At 37.2% G+C, this 16,327-nt stretch overlaps 1 protein-coding gene, 1 long non-coding RNA gene and 1 pseudogene across 2 annotated transcripts in view; all 3 read left to right on the forward strand.

The window, feature by feature from the left end:
* The window catches only part of atp2b2 (ATPase plasma membrane Ca2+ transporting 2), a 204,053-nt gene that overhangs the window by 34,938 nt on the left and 152,788 nt on the right, over positions 1–16,327 (forward strand). The window lies entirely within an intron of this gene.
* Positions 2,292–5,428, forward strand: LOC120470517 (uncharacterized). The gene is made up of 6 exons (XR_016148575.1): positions 2,292–2,695; positions 3,170–3,224; positions 3,685–3,808; positions 4,105–4,144; positions 4,272–4,320; positions 4,422–5,428. It is a non-coding gene; the product is annotated as an uncharacterized LOC120470517 (long non-coding RNA).
* LOC148970067 (uncharacterized) lies at positions 8,761–9,611 on the forward strand (annotated as a pseudogene).

Genomic DNA, 16,327 nt, shown 5'->3' on the forward strand with positions numbered 1-16,327 from the left:
AAATTCATTCCCTGACACTAGATGGCGCCAATTTGCTCTGCAATACCTCTCCATAACAGTTCTCTTTTATCAAGATGTTTGTAGTCCCTGTTGCATTTGTCATGTAGTTCTTTATGTTCTAGCACCAACGAGAACAGCACATGTCTATGGCATAGACGTCATCGGTGTAGACGGCAACGCTACTTGCCATATATCTTCTTCGCCGTTGCATATGTGTGCTGCTCGGCAAGACCGTTTTGTGTTTGAGCGCTCCCAAGTTGTGTTTTACTGTAACTTCAGAAGCTCCAAACACGTGAGCAAAACGGCAATCTCATTGGTCGGATAGTTTTTGACGCAGCGCGTCAAACTAAAAAAACGAACCCGAGGCGTTTTTTTTTTTTAAAATGACTCTTTTACGCGCGGTGTGCACACTCACATTGGCGCCCTTTGTTTAGTCACGAGGCGTTAAACGTCAGCGAATAACGCACGTGAAATTCGTCCCGGTGTGAACAGGCCTTTAATATGAATATGTTAGCATTTCATTTTATTTATTTATTTATATCAACAGGGACAATGTGCAAAAAAACATTAATTAAAGATGCTTTGCACCAGATTTAGCTTAAGCTAGTTTCCATCTGCAGTCCCCGAGCAGGTGAATTACAATACAAAATATACAATATAAAATGTAATAATTAGTCACTCAAATACAACTATCAATTATATTCATTCATCCTTTCTCCATTTCAACCATCAGTCCAACTAAATTATACCAAGAATACTACAATAAAACCTCACTAAAAAGTCATATTTACATACATAGCATAAGGTTATGAATAAGCTGGTGTTTTCCAAAACTTTGCATTTAGGAGATTAGCATTCAAAACGTACAGTCTCTCACTTCCGCTAAAATGGATCAGGGATTTTATGACACCACCACGACTTCAGCTTCTCATTACATCTCCTGTCCAATCAAATGCTCTCTAGAATCTGAAGCTCCACCCCCTGTGCCTTAAACACCACCTGGCCGAAGCGAGCTTTGATAGAAACAGAGCAATATGGGTTAAAGTCAAGATGTATGTTCGGTTGCTCAAACGCTCGAGTTTTACTCCGCTTTCCAATTGTATGTTGGTTACGATTGAAATGGCTAGAATGTATTGACAGCTCTAATACAGACCTTCTGTTGCTCCGCCCTTTTCCAGCGATGTCTTTTGTCTTCCGGACCGGATTTTCACAGTGATCTTGTGTGTTTATGAATGAACGGCTCGTTTAAAATCTTCCCGGTACTCAGATTTGTTTAGACTTCTGCTTTAAACATTACAATCCTCATGATAACTTTGGTTAACTTAAGGTTTATTCAAAGACGCAACTTTAGTCATGTGACACATATTGTACCAATAGATATTGATGTTTATAGCGGTCACTGCATGAAAAGTGGGATTTTCGTCAGTAAGCGGCACTGTAGATTGTCGTGGAAGTTCAGGTTTACGACTGCACACGGCAATTTACAGGCAACACCCAAAACTGCCGTGAATTGCCGGAAATTGACGTAGGCCTTGCTTGCCAGTTGTCCCCCCATGACCCCCCTTTTCCTAAATCTAGAGGAGGCTTTGACATGTAAATGAAAATGCTGTGAGCTATACACATGCAAATAAGGGTAGGGGAGTTTCACCCCAGGTAACATTTTTCTGAAAGATATACCTCATTCTAGGACAATCTCTGGTAGAAATAGATCAGGCTCACAGTGTTTTTTTTTTTTTTTTTTTTACATTACACATAATGCACAACAATTACAACAATAGCATGATATCCAAAAAGATAACAATCAACAAATAATAATTTCACTATAAATGAATAAGAAAAAATAAAAATAGGACAGAATTGAAAAAATAAAATAAAAAGGGGAAAAGGACTATCTATTATGTATAATATAATGATTTAAGAGAAAGCTAGAAACCAGTAATTTGTACTACTTAAAGAAAGAAAATAGCATACACATTAATTCACTTTTCAATTAGCTTCAATATTCTTTAGTAAATACAATTGTATCACTACATTTTTTATCGATAGAGAGACTCAATATACAACTGAAAATCAGACCAAAAAAAAAAAAAAACTTCAAACAAGGTTTAGAATTATTCATTTTACTCTTATGAATATGAAATTTACCTAATAAAATTATAGGATTCATCATAATATTTACAGAAGCAGTTTTCAAATTATATGATAACATCTTTGGATGTTAATTCACAGTTATAACCAGATGTTTTTTTTTTGGGGTTTTTTTTTTTTACTGGTTTATTTATTTTAAGTAGCCTAATCAAGTTATTTATTTATGCACACCCTGTATTTGTATTTTTCATTTCATGGTAGCCTATATTAGGTCTATCCACCTTATTCCTAATTTAAAAAGAACTAACAGCAACAGAAAAGTCATGGACAGCCGAGGTCGGACAACTCTATCAAGAGCTTTGATTTCAACCACAGTCGAAATCCAGTGAACGTCACTCTGATTGGCTGAGGCAACATATCATCATAACCCAACCTGTAAAGCCAGCCACTCTGATAGGCCGAGGCAACATGCGAGCCATGTGGCGCGAGCGGCGCGATTCAGCGTGTTTTTCACATGGTTGGTTTTTCAAGCAGAAAATAACGGCACAGATATTCAGCCTACATCGCCGTCATGATCACTGGTGAACCCATCTCCTCTAAATTGAAGGTAAGTTCGTCCAATCTAGTGAATTCTATGTCCATGTCTACTTATGCTTGTGTTTGGTAGTTTAGCGTTATTGTCTTAAACTTCACAAACCTGCTGTGATTACTGCCGCGAATGTTCAAGGGCGTTAACCTTAACGGCACAGTTTTTTTGTTTTGCGTTAGCTTGCTGCTCTTAATTCTTGACACTAAATTGTATTTTGCACGTTGTTATCTGGCTGCTAGGTAGCTACCATTCTTTGCTAGTAAAACTAACTCGTATTGGGTGTTCAACGGGCTTTTCCCAATGCGTGCTACTCTGAATATCGTCAGAAATTATATGTGCCAGGATCATACAAACTCAAAGTTCGTAATGTGCTTGTATGCTCTAGTGTATGCTATCCTTGTTTGTAAAACTGCAACGCTGTTGTGTGATGGAGTGAAATCTTTAACTCCATCTGTTTGTGATGTTTGTTAACGCATTTGTTTTGTCTCTCAGGTGCTGTAAGGAGTGAGGTACCCTTCCCTGATAGGAGAAAAAACACCTAAACAAGGTAACGTTACGTGTTGTGATCTCATCCTCTTTTCTTTTGATCAGGCCCCAGTCAAATAAACAGTAAAACTAAACTAATTTGGTATTAACGTCTGTGTTTACGGATGACTTTGAGAGTAAGACAGTGGTGAAAACGCCAAAGAGAACTGGAACATGGCATGTTATATTCATAAATGTTTGGCCAAGTTTAAATGTTACTAGGTCCAGTGTTCGATTCACCATCAGGTCCTGCACAGAGATTGTTCGAGGCACACCTTCAGGTCCAGACATGATGGGTCACGGCACGTGCGAGGCACACAGTCTTCAAATCACTGCTATTACTTTGAATCTGAATCAGAAAGAGCTTTATTATCTAGTGTGCTTGCACACATAAGGAATTTGTTTGTGTGCTGAGGCTTCCAGTGCACATATACTAACACAACAGGAAACGTATTATAATTACAAAATTATTTTAATTTCAGGTATAACCATATGGAACTAATAAATCCATGAAGACTGATCCCGTAGTGATGCCCCCAGTCCCCCGCCCAGGTCCAGACATGATAAAAGAGTACAGCGCAGTGATCTCAGCACATGACAGGCACGGTGAGTTGTCGGCTGCGTTCACATTAAGCTCATTTAGGATTATTTTGCTATTCAGGTGGTGGTCATATGACCCTGGATGCCTGTTACACAGTGTACACATTGCTTTGAACAAGAAATCAAGTAATTTAGAATTTTTTTACAATTAAGGCCGCAATTTTCATCAAAGTACTTTGCAGTTCACCAAGTTTTATATCTCTAATTGTTACAATATTGCAGATTTATTATTTATCATCTTATAAATATGTTCAGTTTCATCATTTGATAATAACTTGTATAACACATTTTTTGTGGTGTAGATGCAGTGACTGAGACTGGGAGATGCAGTGACTGAGACTGGTAAGTATTGATCTATTGGCAGTGGAGAAGACACTTTTAATAGACACCTTCTCTCTTGTGAGCTAGCAAACTTTGCTATTCTAATTAGAGCATTGCAAACCTCACCAAATGTGTTTGTTTATTTCAGTGTTCCTGAAACTACTGGTCGACATCCGCCATCGCCTGAAGGAAACCAGGTAGTGGATGCAAAGGAAACATATTTTTGCTTACAAATGTGGGGACTTGGGGCAGATTGTCTTTGCATACATCTAAATCATTGTCTTTTTCAACTTTGCAGAAGGGATCATGAAATTCGGTTCCACAGCCACTGAGGTGTATGTACATCAAGGTGAACGTGTGTGAGCACCTCAAGCACGCGTCGCAAAGACTTGGAGGTGGAGGATTCACTACGCCCCGATGAGCCTACAGGACTTGAATTAAGAGTTTTAAAGGGATAGTTCACTTTAAAATTAATTTTTGATATGTTTTAGCTTACCTCAAGGGCATCCAAGATGTAGGTGTCTTTGTTTCCACAGTAGTTTCAATTTTTATATTTTTACGTCAAACCATTCTTGTCTGTCAGTCATATAATGGAAATCTATGGGGATCTCTTAAAAGAGCATGCACAGAGAAATCCAGATTAAACATGATTTAATGACTCGTAACTGTAAGTACACATTGATGGCTTAAGATACGAAACGAGCGGTTTGTGTGAGAAAATGAACAGTGTGTGTATGTATATATATATATAAACTGTTTGTTTTCTCTCACAAATCGCTCATTTCGTGTCTTAGGCCATCAATGTGTACTTAATTTATGAGTCATTAAATCATGTTTAATTTGGACTTCTCTGTGCATGCTCTTTGAGGTGGTGACCATAGACCTCCATTATATGACTGACAGACAAGAACGGTTTGACCTAAAAATATCAAAATTGAAAATATTGTGGAAACAAAGACACCTACATCTTGGATGCCCTTGAGGTAAGCTAAAACATATCAAAAATTAATTTCAAACTGAACTATCCCTATAAATTACATCCTTATTATTTGTTCACAATTCTGCCTCCACTGTACATTGTGTTTGATATATCTGGTGCCCAATTCTGATGCCATTCAGGGCAATTTATTTTTGAATAAAGATGCAATATATTATTGATTTATTTGTATAACTGTAGTGCTGTATGTATGTTATCCCATGTTTCCAGAGGGTGGAGGACATGTTTTCTGTGCTTTGAAGATGTTCTCCTATGCTTTGTACATTGTGTGTTTGTTCTAATAAAGCTATTTCTTTGAATAAACAGTATCTGGCATATGTTCCTTTCCTCAATAAATTCATGTCCTTGATGGTAATAATAGTTTAGTCCATAGGATAACAATGACATGAATATACAACATAATAGCATATCATATGAATATATATAAATAAATAATTATTATTATAATTTTATGTAAGCTGACCAATAATAACAGATCTGCCAACCAATCACGAGTGATTATCTTGTTTAAATGTAGTGAATTTCAACCAATACTGAGTGAGGAAATTCAAGCCATTCTCTGGCAAGGCGCGCGCAGTGCTGCTATTCATATGCTAATTAGGGCCATTCACACCTCCGCGAGCGCTCCATGCATACGTCATGGTTCGTTTCCGTCAATATGTGGCACAGTGGAACGCGACGTTCACAGTCTGTAAATTGTCGTTAACTGCCGAAAATTAGGGAGATTTCCGACAGTTTACGGGGACGAAAATCCCACTTTTCATGCAGTGGGTATTGTGTCTGTTATCTGCTATTCACATTCACACTGTTGCTGAAATATGTTCCTTCACACACTCTTCATATCACAGTCCTGCACAGATGACAGAATACACTCGCATCTGCTGTCCTTGCGGCGAAACATGAGCAGTTTTAGCGTTTCACACCAAACATATAATAGTGAGTGAGAGCGACCTGGACGATCAGTGGATGAGGAGATATTTTGCTCAATAAAATGATCCTGTCAGAAGAATTGCGCGATAACTTTATTATTTATCGTTCCGTCTGTATCATCTCAGTGAGCTTCTGTGAAGGTTTACACATGCGCAATAAAGGGGAGTTTCGCGTTTTCAGGCGTTTTCCAAAAGTTTCTCATCCGCACTGAAACGCTTGAAAACACTAGTGTGGACGGAGAGCATTTCTAAACCAAAACACCATTAATTAATTAATTAATTAGCCTCAGATATTTTGCTCCCACCTTGATGATAACTCACCCGCGCTTAGCTTTCTAGTGATCCTGAAGACCGTGATTAGCTTGTTCAGGTGTGCTTGATTCGGGTTTGACCGGGACCGAAGCTGCCCGTCCCTGATCTACTTCTTCACAATGATCGTCACACAGATGATGCATCACATGCTGCAGTTCTTTAACAAGGACCCGCATGTCTCTCAAAAAACCCTGTCTCTGTCTTATTGTTAGAAAGGATGATCATTAGACCAGTGTGTGAAGTTCACAGATCTCTGAGATGAGCTTTCTGTCATTCTCCAGTGGAGACCTCATCACTCGACTGACAGCTTCCCACGAGACCACAGATAAAGTGGGCAATAGAGGTGGTGCTCATTTCCTACAGTATCACCGTCTTCAACTGCAAGGTCAGAGAATGTGCTGCAGAGAGAGAGAGAGAGAGAGAGAGAGAGAGAGAGAGAGAGAGAGAGAGAGAGAGAGAGAGAGAGAGAGAGAGAGAGAGAGAGAGAGAGAGAGAGAGAGAGAGAGAGAGTCATTACACATTGATCTCAAAAGCAATGCACCTGCATCTAACACACATGGCATCTCCTCTCGTTCAGTTTAATACACTGGTCTATTATTTAATCCAGCTGAACTTAACGTTACTCAATAAATCAATCTGTAAACCTTTAGGTTTCCATAAATATTGATTCTATCCACAAGTTTCCGAGGGGCGCTCCTGTAAAAAATAAAGTGGGTGAAACTTCCGGTGAGGCGGCGGAAGTAGCATTCCAATGGTATTTTGTGTGTTAGTTAGCGAAGAGGCTAGCTGTTTTTCTGAGAATTGTTTTACTATTTAAAGACGCAAATCTTTATGAGAGATGTCGTTACGGAGCTCAGGGACAACATGTGCTGTTCGCGGTTGTATGTATAACCGGACTAAACTAGTTCAGTGGCTTAAACGTGATTGTTTTGAACATAAGCTGAAAACGAAATCAGAGTGATCCTGCCAACGACTGTAGTTTCCATCACCTCCCAAAAGACGACGAATCTTCCTGTGTACATTTGTTTAAATTCTTAATATTCTATAAACTCTATCAGCATGTGTTTGGCTGTTCGCTACTGATGTTACACCTAAACTCAGGATAAAAGCCTGTGTTGACAGAATACCAAATGTGCCAGTAATGTATTAAAGTAGCACATTCATTTATAATTTTGAATAAACTCCAAAGCACAATGACTAAATGTGTATTTTTTATTTTAATTGTTTGTCAGCTCGCACAACTGTCTGTCACCATGCCTTGATGAGTATTGATTATTAATAATGTTATTATAATATCTGCGGAGGGTAAAGGTACTGTTATTCACCCTTTTGAATTTCGTTGAGGTTGTGTTCCCACATCGTTAGCTAGTTTGGATCGCTATAACTTGAATGACTGTCAACTGTTGAATGAACGAGTGTCAAGCATGTCAAATCGCGCTTTGTTTACTTCCAACCGGAAGTCGCGCCCACTTTTGACGCAAGGCCTCATGGGGCGTAGGAAACTTGTGGATAGACAGTTTCTATAGAACTTGTTTGCAATGTCCGATGTGGATTACCAAATATAATGAATTAGTTTTACACAATTGATTCATCCTATATGATAACCACCACTACATTTAAAGTTTGTGCTCAAACGTGTGTGTGTGTGTGTGAGAGAGAGAGTGGGTCATTACACATTACGTTGTTTTGTATAAGCAATGTACCTGCACCAAAAACCTCCCGATTTTCCACACGATCTTCTTAATAATGCAGGGCTCTTCATGAACACTTCAGAACAGAGGAGACTGTTTATTTACCACAAGACGAGGGCCGAGGGAAATTGTTTCCACGACTTACAGTACAGTTTCCGTCCACTGTACTGTAAACAACGTTACCATAGCACATCATCATCTTAAATTACCAGCACGGTCTCTGTGGTGTAATCTGAGGTTAAGTGTTTTACTCCAGGGCAAGACAGTGATCGCTGTCACAACATCTCCATTTCACGAGTCAATAACAATAGCAGTGAAACGCACGCTTCTCCACACAGATTCACAAACTCAACTCTGGCTAATTAAAGAGGATCTGTTATGATATTTTCCACGCTCACCTTCCTTTAGTGTGTCTTTATTCACTCACTCTCGTGTCGTTCCAAACCCTTAAGACTTTCGTTCATCTCTGAAAACCAAATCAAGATATTTGAATGAAATCTGAGATTATTTCTGTCCCTCTCTTGAAAATCTACAAAACTAGCTCTTCAGTGCTTCAAAATGTTCATAAAGAGATTATAAAATGAATCCAAATGAATTGAGCACTTTAGTCCAAATTTTCACCTTGATCAAATTGAATTTAGTCTTTTATTCACACATTCATCAACGCACAAATCACATATGGTAAACAGAAGCTCAAGCATGCAAACCATGAGGTTCATTCTCATGTTACGCATCCTTTTTGAGCTTCAGCAAGAACCAATGAGGTTCATTCCTGTGTTACACATCACTTTTGAGCTTCAGCAAGAACCAATGAGGTTCATTCTCGTGTTACACATCACATTTGATCTTTAGCAAGAACCAATGAGGTTTATTCTCATGTTACACATCATTTTTGAGCTTCAGCAAGAACCAATGAGGTTCATTCCTGTGTTACGCATCACTTTTGAGCTTCAGCAAGAACCAATGAGGTTCATTCACATGTTACGCATCACAATTGAGCTTCTGCAAGAACCAATGAGGTTCATTTCTGTATTACACATCACTTTTGTGCTTCTGTAAAAACCAATGAGGTTAATTCTCATGTAACGCATCACATTCGATCTTCACCATGATCCAATGAGTTACATTCTCGTATTACGCATCATTTTTGAGCTTCACCAAGAACCAATGAGATTCATTCTCGTGTTACACATCACTTCTGATCTTCGCCATGAACCAATGAAATTCATTCTCGTGTTACGCAGCACGTTTGAGCTTCAGCAAAAACCAATGAGGTTAATTCTCGTGTTAAGCATCACTTTTGATCTTCACCATGAACCATTGAGGTTCATTCTCGTGTAACACATCACATTTGATCTTCACCAAGAACCAATGAGGTTCCTTCTCGTGTTACGGATCATGTTTGAACTTCAGCAAGAACCAAAGAGGTTCATTCTTGTGTTACGCAGCACGTTTGAGCTTCAGCAAAAACCAATGAGGTTTATTCTCGTGTTAGTCGTCAAGCAAGTACGGTTACGCGTATGTCTATGTTTGCAGAGCAATGTCTCTGTTCATCATGAAAAAAGATCTCTTTCCAGAACATTTTAAATAGACCGCTCGATTCATATGGATTCGTTTTAATATGGATCTCTTTTTGAAGCGTCAAAATGGTAGTTACGTGGATTGTCAATGGAGGATCAGAAATCATTCAAATATCTTAATTTGTGTTTCTGAAGATGGATGAAAGTCTAACCGGTTTGGAACGACATGAGGATGAGGAGTAATTTTTGGGTGAACCATCCCTTTAATTAGAAATAGTTTCCTCAGTACTGAAAAGCAAGAACATTGGTGTTGATCAGTGTGTTGATGTTCTGATTTTTAAAGTGGTACTTGACCTGAAAACTTTGAGAAGCGCTGCTCTGAATGACACTGAATGCAAGGTAATATATTTGCAGTGGTGTGTGTGTGTGTGTGTGTTTTCCATCTTACTGTGCTAAAGGTTAAATCATACTTATAATCCCTCTGGACACCCGCCATGCTTTACCCAACACATTGTGTTACAGGAGCCAACAAAACTTCACTCTTCCATTCTAAGAGATGACCTTGCTCATTGATTCAAAACAATATTTGGCATTAATAAAAGACTTTCTGATATAAGTTTAATGATGGGTTTTTCAGTGCTCAATCAATTGAAAGCCCAATGAAATTGAAGTACAGCATGTCCACCTAGCCTTAATGCAAGGCACTAATCCCGAGCCCAGGGGGACGGAGAGATTAGCCCGGATTTACCGTTTTCATGAAGGCAAAAATTACATTATGAATAGAAACTCATTGGCTAGATCAGCATTGCAGGGGAGGATGGTGCAACCGTTCTGTGTGTCTATAGTCCTTGCTTTTAATATTGCGCACTTTGATGAACCTTCAGACAGGCCTCTGACGTCCGTGAAACTGAATGGTCCTGTAAGCTCTTTAAAAATGCAGGAATTACCAAAGTATTAGACAAAAAAATGAAAGGACATCTGCGCTGCACTTCGTTAGATGAAGACAACGATCACACGTTTACTGAACACACTATTGTCTGAAACTGAAGTGTTTTTTTTTTTTACCCAAGGCTATAATTTGAGAGCTTTTAAATGGTGCCTGTTCGGTCAGAGGTCATTTGTTATGTAATTGCAGTGGCATTTACAACCTGTCCATCTGTAACAACTGGCCAGAACTCAGGTGGATGTGAGGGTCAAAGCATTGTTTAATAGACCAAGTGCTGAGAGCCCGTGACCCTGTCACATGATGCCTATTACTTTAGACAAGCCGTTAAGCAAAAGTGTTCAGTAAATCGGCCTTATGCCTTTCCTGGAAGCCCCACAGGAGCAAACGTACTGAAAGTAGCTTTTGTACCTGCTAGCACTGTGATTAGAGGCATTTTTTTTTCACATTTTTGGTGTAAAAATACTTCAGTTATGTCATCGACGGGGTGGAATCTGTGACTATACAGCAGCTCTTTAGCTCCTATTATATGAATAATCCTCTAAAGTTATGAGTTTGCACTTCCAGCAATAGCAAAATGACGTGATTAAAGCAGTATTAGACTTTATAAAGAGGAATGCTTTCACAATAAAATATTGTAATTTATGTGTACTCTGCATTCAGTTGTTGTTGTATTTGTTGATTGCATAATTGCATTAATAACTCATAATTACTTAATTGCATTTTATGTTTATTATAGAATATATAAGTCATTATTGGCTTGATGAACCAAGTTTTAATGTTTGGAATCATAATTAGGATTTTATTATCATAAGATTTTTTTAGTTTTGTGTCGTTTGAAAGTTGACGGCTTCACCCTTGTGAAAATAAAGTGCACTTATTGTTAAAAGGAGAAGGACTTATTACAAAAGAAATACTTGAGAGTGAACTGAATGTAATGTTTTTGGACGCTTAAATCATCTTAATTGAAATTAAATGAATGTATTATAGTTTAAATGCATATTAAATTAAATTAAATTAGCTGAACTACTGAAATAATGAAACTGCTGAAATTAGCTCAACCAAGTAGGACTAAGTAGTCCATCTTTATATGTAATTGTACTACTTTTCTTGTCTTTGAAATATGGTTAAAGTGTAACTGCTAAATGCATTTATGATTAACTAAAATATCATTTCTATTGAAGCTTGTGCATCATGCTTTAAATTTTACGATATATTAACTTTTAATGTAATATCTAACTAACTCTACAGTTAAAATTATCAATAATTGTGCTTCAGTATGTTAGAAAACACATCAAAATGAGTTCTTTAAGTACTTTATAGTAAAACAGTTAAATTGACATTATGACTAAAGTGCTTTTTTCAAAGTGTAAACATGAAAGTGTGCTCTCTTTAAAGCTACACTGTGTAACTCTTTTAGTTTATTCTTTGCTAAAAATACTTAGTTCTTTCAAAAATATATATGCTCATTAATGTATATTTACTTCGTTCAAGTAATAAAGTATTCTCGTGAGTGTATAATATGCCATTGAAAATGCATACGGGTAAGGGGTTCTAATGTCGGTCGCCATGTTGCTCCTCCATCTTGAAAGTACATTAGCCAAAGAGGGACATACCCGTTAATTCAAGCTTCGCCTTTTGCGTAGTTAACACTCATGGACGAGAAAAATCACACAGTGTAGCTTTAAATACACATAAGTGACCTTTTATTTTAATAATATCATATATGCAAGTACAGTTTTAAAAGAAAATATGGCTTCACTTCAAGTGTGCATTTACAGTGGCGCATTGCTACCAGATATTATATAACGATATAATGTTGTTATAACGAGATGTTATGTTTTAACAACATCTTTTGTGTCAGTTTCTAATGTTGATAGGCATCACGTACGTCATATGTCCTTATTACGAGAAAATATGTAATTTTAACGAGAAAAATATGCTGTTTTAACAACATCTCGTTATTACTAGAATATATGTCGTTAAAATGATGTAACATCTCGTTATTACGAGAAAAAATGAGAAAATATATTGTTAAAAATAACTAATTAGATAATCTAATGATTTAGATTATTCTCGATATTACAAGAAATGATGTTGTTAAAATGGCGTAACATCTTTATTACGATAAAATATGTTGTTAAAACGACAAAACATTCTAAAATAACTAATTAGATAATCTAACGATTTAGATTATTCCCGTTATCATAATACAAGATCTTCTCGTTATTATGAGAAAAGATGTTGTTAAAACGATGTAACATATCTTTATTATGAGAAAATATGTCTTTAAAACTACGTAATATCACGTTATTACTAGGGCAGCAACAGATCGCAGTTGATCCGTGATTCAGATCAGCCAGGCCAACCCGATCTCACGATCAAGTCGTACGAATTCGACGAATGATTAAAAAGTGGCTAATTCGTAACAATTCATACGACCTCACTCGTACGAATTAATACGATTTTGCTAAATCGTACATATTTTACGAATTGGCCAATTCGTGTGAATTCATACGAATTACCTACCCCTTACCCCGCCCCTAAACTTAACCATCACGTGGGTTTAGACAAATCGTACGAATTAGTACGAGTGAGGTCGTACGAATTAGTACGAATTAGACACTTTTTAATCATGCGTCGAATTTGTACGAATTGGTCGTGAGATAGTGTTGGCCAGGCCCATAGTTCGGCACACATTTAACCATCATGGAGTGAAAGTTTCGAATTTGGACGTGTTTTGTCTTGCCAATTATATACCCTACCTGAATACTACTGTTAGACTTGTAAATTTGTTATTCAGTATTCATCTCTGAGAATCAATCAATCATCAATGCGTCACCATATGCAAAACAATTTAGTGCACTTCTTTTTCACATCGACAGTTCTTCTTCTTCAATGTCACTATTTAGAAAATAATGTCTTTCCTATCATCAAATCATATGGTTTTGGGCGAGGCTTTTATTGATGAATTATTCCTTTCGCATAATGAACTTACAAGTGATCTGAGGCACTTGTTAATTCACAAATGTTTTTACATTCTACATACAGTAGATGATGCTTTTGAGAATGCATAATAGAGAATAAGTACTAGTTATGTGCTACTACTAACGTAAGCTCAGAATCCCAGTGATTGAGTGGAAATGTCTCCAGAAAGGGTCAAGGCAACTGTATGAAGTCACTGCATTTTAAAACTGTCCTTGTGAACGAAACGAACCCATCCATCTTGCAGTCATGCCTCAGGAGTCCTTGAAGGACGGATAGTCTGAGTTGCACTGGTCAGAGGTCAAGTGCTACCAGAGTAAATGCTGTTGATTGTTTGAGGTATTTTTGTGTTGCAACTCTGGCCCTCATCGATGCAATTCATCAGAGCAGTAAACCTGTCTTCACAGCAGATGCATTTTAATGACTTTTCCCACATCAGAGAGGGATGGAAAATCATACAGATGTTGATGTTTTGTCAAAAGCAGATGGATTGACTGCGCCATTAGTAATTAAATAATCTGTGTCATATGTTCATATACTCTCTTCAGGTACAGTACGTATGGAAATATAGCAGTGTAACTGAACCTTCAGTGCAACTAAAAAAAAAAATTGTCAACACAAACTTTAGTGTTGGCTTGAGAAAGCCTGAAAAAAGCTAGTAATGAAGATTTTGAAGGCAGTACAGAAAAACAGATGCTTTACCTAATTGCTAGCGCGTTTTAAGCATGTTGTTAACATGTTTCTTATGTTAAACAGCACAGTGCTAGCATGTTTGTAGCATGATTTAGCACATTGCTTAGCATGTTGATAGCAGGTTTCCAACATGATTTAGCACATTCCGTGCATGTTATATGATTTAGCACATTGTTACGATGTATTAACATGTCACTAACATGATTAAGCACGTTGTTAAAATGTTTCTATCAAGAATTAGCATTACTAGCATTGTATCATTGCAAGCTTAACATTGAAAGTATTTTTGTAGCTTGACTTAATACATTGCTAGCATGTTTTAATGAACAAATTAGCACAATGCTAACATGTTTTAAGATGTGAACATAATATAACACGTTGTTAGCATGTTGCGAGTATTTTTTTAGCATGCTGCAAGCTTGATTTACCATGGCATTAATCAGGGCATTGCTTTTAACATGTTGTGAACATAATAGGACATTGTTAACATTTTTCTAGCATGAATTAACTAATTGCTTACATGTTTTAACATGTTGCTAGTATTATTTAGCATTTTGCAAGCATGATTTTCATTTCTAGCATGAATTTGGACATTGCTAGCATGTTTTAATATATTGCTAGTGTATTTTAGCATGTTGCTAACATTGGTTTATCACATTGCTATCATGTTTTAGCATTTTGCTAGCATGATTTAATGTGTTACTAGCATGAATAAGGGCATCGCTTTTAACATGTTTTAACATGTCGTGAACATAATATAACATGTTAGGTTCTAGCATGAATTAACACATTTTTTAACATGTTGCTAGTATGTTTTAACATGTTGCTAACATGATTTAACATAGCATACTAGCATGAATTAGGGATTACTAATGTTTTTACCAAGCGGCAACCAATCTTGTGTTGAATCCAACACTGAAGTGATTTAAACTGCAGTTCATCGACTGGCCACTAGAGACCGGCTGCAGAAGAGACTCAATCCCATAGACCCGCATGTTAAAATTCCCAACTTTACAGTAGAAAAAAAAGCATGTTTACAGCCTGGTGCAAAAAGTGGTTTTGGTCTGTATTGCTAATTTTGCCCTTCATGGCAACTGTGAGGGGGGTAGGGTTGGGAATCGTGAGAAATTTTCCGGTTCCGGTTCCGATTCCGGTTCCGCCAAACGATTCCGGTTCCGGTTCCCATTCAATTAAAAATATTAGTAAGAGAAAAACCCACAATCCTTTTTGTGTTTATTTCTTATAGTACTTGACAAATTAGTTTAACAGACTGGTAATGTAAACAAACTCAAAATATTATTAAGCAATCTTTGCAAAAAAAAATTATATATATATATATATATATATATATAAAGGAAATAAAAAAATTCTGCATTCTCTATAATAATTTAGACCTCTCCTTTATTGTATCTCCAACAGTGAAGAATACCCTCTCAGAAGGAGTAGAATATGCTTTAACACACATATGTGTGTAGAACAGATTATTTTTTAAAACGGTTTGAATGATTGATTCATTAAAACTTTACTTATTTCATTACTGGATAAATCGGCGCTCTAGCAGTTAATAAACAGAACTGCATGCGTCTTGCGGAAGAACATTGTTGCCGGAGCTACTTCTCTCTGTTTATGTCCATGACGAGTCACGCAGGCATTGGGCTACTCCGCAGCAGCTGTGATCCGCCGGCAAGTCTAAACAAGAAGTCCGAGTATTAACGCTTATTACAGGCTTTACGTAGTGATTCAAGATAAGACAAAAACACGGTTTGAAAAAACAACAACATTATGATGCACTCGCTCATTGTATATATTTTGTAAATTCTGAACACAAAAAATATACGGACTGCATCTGTTTTGACCACTACCGTCAATGTTTACTCAAACTATAATCTCACTAATTCTGTAACGGAAATCATTTGAATATGTGAAACAAATAAATATTGAGACTGTGATTGTAAAGCAGTTTCATATCGACAACTGCTCTCTCTCTCTCAGCGCAAACAGATTTGAATGTAGGCTAGAGAGTGACTCGGCGGTCGGCGCGCGCAGCGTGCGTGTGTCTGTGTGTGACAAATGCAGCGTGTGTGAGAGCAAATCGCAACTTCAGTGGTGAAGTTTTTGTCATTTAGGAATAAGA

The sequence above is a fragment of the Pimephales promelas genome, chromosome 21 (genome assembly GCF_988280905.1).
Source record: "Pimephales promelas chromosome 21, fPimPro1.hap1.1, whole genome shotgun sequence".
NCBI classification, from domain to species: Eukaryota; Metazoa; Chordata; class Actinopteri; order Cypriniformes; family Leuciscidae; genus Pimephales; species Pimephales promelas.